The sequence below is a fragment of the Balaenoptera borealis genome (genome assembly GCF_965194805.1).
Source record: "Balaenoptera borealis genome assembly, chromosome: 16".
Lineage (NCBI taxonomy): Eukaryota > Metazoa > Chordata > Mammalia > Artiodactyla > Balaenopteridae > Balaenoptera > Balaenoptera borealis.
In genome coordinates this window covers 83,913,427-83,919,426 of record NC_138872.1, presented here as the reverse complement: position 1 = coordinate 83,919,426, position 6,000 = coordinate 83,913,427, and the positions used below count along the sequence as shown (strand labels likewise).

The 6,000-nt window shown below is 41.0% G+C and overlaps 1 pseudogene across 1 annotated transcript; it reads right to left on the bottom strand.

The window, feature by feature from the left end:
- Positions 1 to 1,881: 1,881 nt before the first annotated feature.
- LOC309613319 (large ribosomal subunit protein uL6 pseudogene) lies at positions 1,882 to 2,567 on the bottom strand (annotated as a pseudogene). The gene has a single exon. The product of its transcript is annotated as a large ribosomal subunit protein uL6 pseudogene (transcript).
- Positions 2,568 to 6,000: the final 3,433 nt, after the last annotated feature.

The following is a 6,000-nucleotide window of genomic DNA, read 5'->3' as shown; positions in this document are numbered from 1 at the left end:
ACCCCCTCCTTTGCCCCACCCCCTTCCTATCTCAGTGTCTCACTTGTCTTATGTGTCAACTTGTCTGGGCCATGGTGCCCAGATAGTTGGTCAAACATTATTCTAGATGTTCCTATGAGACTGTTTTGGGGTGAGATTAACATTTAAATCAGTGGACTTTGAATAAAGCAGCTGGCCCTCCATAATCTAAGTGGGCCTCACCCAAACAGTCGAAGCCCTGAATAGAGCAAAAAGATTGACTTGAACTTTCAGATGCATCAAAACATCATTTCTTCCCTAGGTGTCCAGCATACCTGCAAAGTGAACCCTGCAAAGTGTGGAGTTGCCAGCCTCCATAATTGCATGAGACAATTTCTTTTTTTAAAATTTTTTTTGGAATTTTTGAATTTTATTTTATTTATTTTTTTATACAGTAGGTTCTTATTAGTTATCTATTTTATACATATTAGTGTATATATGTCAATCCCAATCTCCCAATTCATCACACCACCACCACCACCCCCTCCCGCCACTTCCCCCTCTCGGTGTCCATACGTTTGTGCATGAGACAATTTCTTAAAATAAATCTCTGTATATACACACATCCCATTCGTTCTTTTTCTCTGGAGAACACTGACTACACAGGTTTTGATACCAGGAGTTGTTCTAGAGGAGAGGAAACTTAAGGGTGAGTTTTCTGAGTTGGCTTCGGGCTTTCTGGAATTGGCTCTCTAGTTAAATTAGGTTGAAAGACTAGTGACTATTTCTTTTTTTTTTTTAATGTTCCAAATAGGTTTTATTTTTTCTTGCTTATTCCTTGAGCATACTTTACTTTGAAGGACAGCCCACAGATTTTTCTGATAGACTAGACACATAGTATGTAAGAGAAATCAAACTTGAATGTTACGTTTTGCCTGAGAAATCATAAGGTTGGAGTTTCTATCAAGGAAGAAGTTTAGAGGCAATCCTATTGAGTTAAGATAGTCTAGTATGGTAGTGTATCTGAAGCATGACACATGGAATGAAGAGATTATGGAAGGGTTATAAGTTTTTTTTTAGATATCAAGGACTAGGACATAGGAGTAAATGGCTGGAATTAGGGTAAAACTGAGAGAAACTTGGGCCACAGGAACCATGTTTATCACAAATATAAATTAACTCCATCTTCTAATTTTCCTAATTCTTACTAAGGCTGTATCACTTCTCAGCTGCTTTTTCACACAAAGTTACTGTGACTCAGGCACTTGCCTCACAAATATTCAAATTCGTGCCTCTGCAAAATTACAGATACCTTCAGGACATCTCTCAAAGCTCTTCATCCAATTATGAACAACCACAGTGTTGCCTGTCACCAGTACCCATGTTCCTCTTGCCTGAAATACCCTTGCTACTCCTTCAAGCCACTTCTCCCATTAAGTCTTACTAAAAAAAAAAACACTCATTCCTTCTGTTATTGTTCTTACCACACTAGAATTTACTTAACTGCTTACTGGCCAAATAGTTGGAAAGGATAATCAATTTAAGAAAAATTCCCAAGTCAAAAGAGATTGTATTTGGGCTTCCCTGGTGGCGCAGTGGTTGAGAATCTGCCTGCCAATGCAGGGGACACGGGTTCGAGCCCTGGTCTGGGAAGATCCCACATGCCACGGAGCAACTGGGCCCGTGAGCCACAATTACTGAGCCTGCGCATCTGGAGCCTGTGCTCCGCAACAAGAGAGGCCGCGATAGTGAGAGGCCCGCGCACCGCGATGAAGAGTGGCCCCCGCTCGCCGCAACTAGAGAAAGCCCTCACACAGAAACGAAGACCCAACACAGCCATAAATAAATAAATAAATAAATAAATAAATAAAATTAAAAAAAACAAAAAACAAAACAAAACATAAAAAAAAAAAGAGATTGTATTCATTTTTAAAATATCACATATGAGTCTGGCCTCTTGCAGTTTCTGTAGCTGGATCACTCAGAACTTATTCATCAACCTGTTGAACTGTTCTTTTTTCAGAAACATAGATACCATCCAAAAATTTTCTGATATCCTTGTTTTTAACTGTTGTGGCTTGCTGAATCAAGGCAGCTGAATTTGACACAAGTTCAATGTCGTTTCCTTCAAGAATCAACTCATCTTTCTGGACTTGAGATACTGAACAAGCAACACCCGGCCTCATCCGAACCCTGCAGAGTATCTTTCACCCCCCAAATTTTGGATTCCTACAAGAGAACCATTTTCCTGAATAACAACATTGATGGGTAAATGAGCATACGCAGAACTCATCTTGTAACTGAAGCCCAGTGTAACACCCTTGATCATGTTCTGTACATGACTACAGATAGTACGAACAGTCACCAGTTCCTTTCTAGTCTCCCACCATGTGTCAACCCAGAGCCTCTTCTTTTTCTTTCCAAGGAGACTGAGTTCTCCACTGATGTGATTGAAGTCCCTCTGCAGGGTGCCTCTGGGGCCCTTCACAATAACTGTGCGTCCCTTCAGAGTAATGTCGACATTTTCTGGAATGTCGACAGTCTGATTGCTGAGAATGGTCTTCATTCTCACCTCGAAATAGATGTGGCAAAGAGTAGTGACTCTATTTCTAGAGGTAAAGAGAATGCTCATAGCCCACGGCATGATGTGGCAATAGAGATACAGAAAATATCACCACTGGATACTCTTAATCAAACACTTACAAGAAGCAAGGATCTGGGTGACCTTGTATACGATACCTTAAAACACTTTGTTAAATTGAGATTGACTGGTGACTCCTAAGGTCACTGGACAAAGAGGGGAAAGAAAAGGATGAGCTTACAGATTTGATTTTAACTGACGTGGAAACTCTGTGCCTGCCTTGAAAGAAGAGATCGTTGGGACTTCCCAAGGATCCAGTGGTCCAGTGGTTAAGACTCCGTGCTTCCAGTGCAGGGGGCGTGGGTTCGATACCTGGTCGGGGAAGTAAGATCCTACATCTTATTTACCTGAGTGGCTTATCATGAACTGGGTGTCCTTTGACCCAACAAGCCATAAAGTTGGGCATGTGCAGAAGCACTGCATCACCAAATGGAAGTGAAATCATGCCCAGGCAGGCCCTGAAGGCACACATAATTTACATGAAGAAGTGGCCCAAATGTTCACGGTTCCCACTCCCGCTACAATACCTTCTCTCTCCACGCCTACGAGTATGGCCTTATGGAGAGTTGCCTATGATCAGAGCATATACAAAGGAAGGGAAGACTTGGGCCTGGTTTCCAGATGCTTCTGCACAGTATGCAGGCACCACCCACAAGTGGGCAGCTGTAGCACCACGGCCCCTCTCTGGGACATCCCTGAAGGACATGGTGAAGGGAAATCCTCCCACTGAGCATAACTTTGAGCAATGTATCTGGTTATTCATTTTGCTTGTGAGGAGAAGTGGCCAGATGTGATTATCTACCGATTCATGGGATGTGGCCAATGGTTTGGTTGTATGGTCAGGGACTTGGAAGGAATGCAAGTCTATAATTGATGACAGGGAAGTCTGGGGAAGAGATATGTGGATACACGTCCCTGGATGGGTGAAAAAGGTGAAGATATTTTTGTCCCTAGTGAATACTCACCAAAGGATTTTTTTTTTTTTTTTAAATAAGGCCGCACTGTGTGGCATGTGGGATCTTAGTTCTCTGACCAGGGATCGAACCCTCGCCCCCTGCAGCGGAAGCGTGGTGTCCTAACCACTGGACCTGCAGGGAAGTCCCTCAGCAAAGGATTTTAATAATCAAGTCAATAAGATGAACCATTCTGTGGATACCAGTCAGCTTTTTCCCCCAGTTGCCCCTGTAATCACCCAATGGGCAACGTGGCCATGGTGGCAGGGATGGGGGTTATGGGTGGGCTCAGCAACATGGGCTTCCACTCACCAAGACTACAGCCACTGCTGATGGCCCAATCAGCCATCAGCCGGGACCAACACTGAACCCCCAATATGGCACGATTCCCTCGGGGTAATCAGCCAGCTACCTGGTGGCAGGTTGATTATATTAGACCACTTCCATCATGGAAGGGGCAGTATTTTGTTCTTACTGGACTAGACACTTACTCTGGGTAGAGATTTGCCTTCCCTGCATGCAATTATTCTGCCAAAACTACCATCTGGACTTACAGAATGCTTTATCCACTGAAATAATATTCTACACAGCATTGCTTCTGATCAAGGAACTCACTTTCCAGCAAGTGGAGTGCAGCAGTGGATCTATGCTCATGAAATTCTCTGGTCTTACCATGTCCCCTACCTTCCTGAAGCAGCTGGCTTGACAGAACAGTGAAATGGCCTTTAAAAATTTTGTTGTATTTTATTGAAGTACAGTTGATTTACTGCGTTGTGTTAATTTCTGCTGTACAGCCAAGTGATTCAGTTATACCTATATGATATATATGAGTTAATATTTGTATATATATATATATGAGTTAATATTTGTATATATATATATGAGTTAATATTTGTAAAAGCACATAGAACTGTGTGAGTGAGGCTGACACAGTTCTCAGTAAACATTATTATACATATAAAATAAGACTTCTGCAACTTTCACTGTGTTTTAATTAATTAATTAATTTATTTATTTATTTATTTTTGGCCACACTGCATGACTTGCAGGATCTTAGTTCCCCAACCAGGGATTGAACCCATGCCCTTGGCAGTGAAATCGCAGAGTCCTAACCACTGGACCGCCAAGGAATTCCCCACTGTGTTGTTTTAAATGTCCATGATAAGACAAGTATATCTAGTTGATTCATTCTAACTGTTCTATAATATTTGTTGGCATATATGTTTATTTCCCTACTGATGGATATTAGGCTATTTTTGTATTTGTTGTTACAAACAATGTTGCAATAAATATCTTTATACACATATCCTTAGGCACAGATAGGGGTGTCTAAAGGGAACCAAGAGGGGAATTATTATCTTTAGAATATATTTTAAAATTTATTTATTTATTTATTTGGCTGTGCTGGGTCTTAGTTGCAGCACGTGGGATCTAGTTCCCCAACCAGGGATCGAACCCAGGCCCCCTGCATTGGGAGCGTGGAGTCTTAGCCACTGGACCACCAGGGAAGTCCCCAAGAGGGGAATTAATTACTGGATCTTGGGTATACACCATTTCAGCTTCACTCAATATCCCTAAATAGCTCTTTAGCAATGTATGATAGTTCCTTTTCTCCATATCCTCACCAACCCTCGGTATCAAAAACTTCAATTTTTGCAAATGATAGTTTGAAATGATATTTCATTGTTTAACTTACACTTACCTGTAACTAGTGAAATGTGTGCATCTTTTCCTATGTTTATTGGCCATTAGGGGTTCCTTTTCAGTTACCTGAATGTTTAATATTGCATCTTTATATGTATCATGTTTCTATTTATTTATTTTTTTATTAATTTGTAGGCAGCCTAGATATGTTCTGGATATGGAATAAAAGTTGACTCTCAGGTTTCAGGCTTGGACAAGTGGGTGGATTGTGTGCTAATTTAAATGGATGGAGAAGGGTAGTAGAAAACAAGTTTTAGGAGGAATATCAAGAGTTCACTTTCAGACAAATTTGAGATGCTTTTAAGCCATCCAAGAGAACAAGTCTGTGTTGCAGAGATACATTTGGGAGTTGTCAGGTTATAGATGGTATGTAAAGTGATAGCGGTACATGTGGTTATCTCCTGACAGAATTTGGAGTGACATGACAAGAGCCCTACAGAATTACACATTTGGAGAAGGAGGATCCAGAAGGGGATATTGAGATGAAGGGCCAGTAAAATAGAGAAAAACTAAAATTGTGTGATATTATGGAAGCCAAGAGAGGAACGTGCTTTTTTTTTTTTTCTTCCAATTTTTGCCTGCATGTGGTTTCATCGCAGGGATGTACCCTAACTGCTCTTCTATCTGGAATTTGGATTATTTCAGTGCTTTCTTATTATAAATTACACTTTGCTGGACATTCTTGTATTTATCTTTTTTCACCACTCTATTTCCTTTGGATATACACCTATATATATAGGTGGA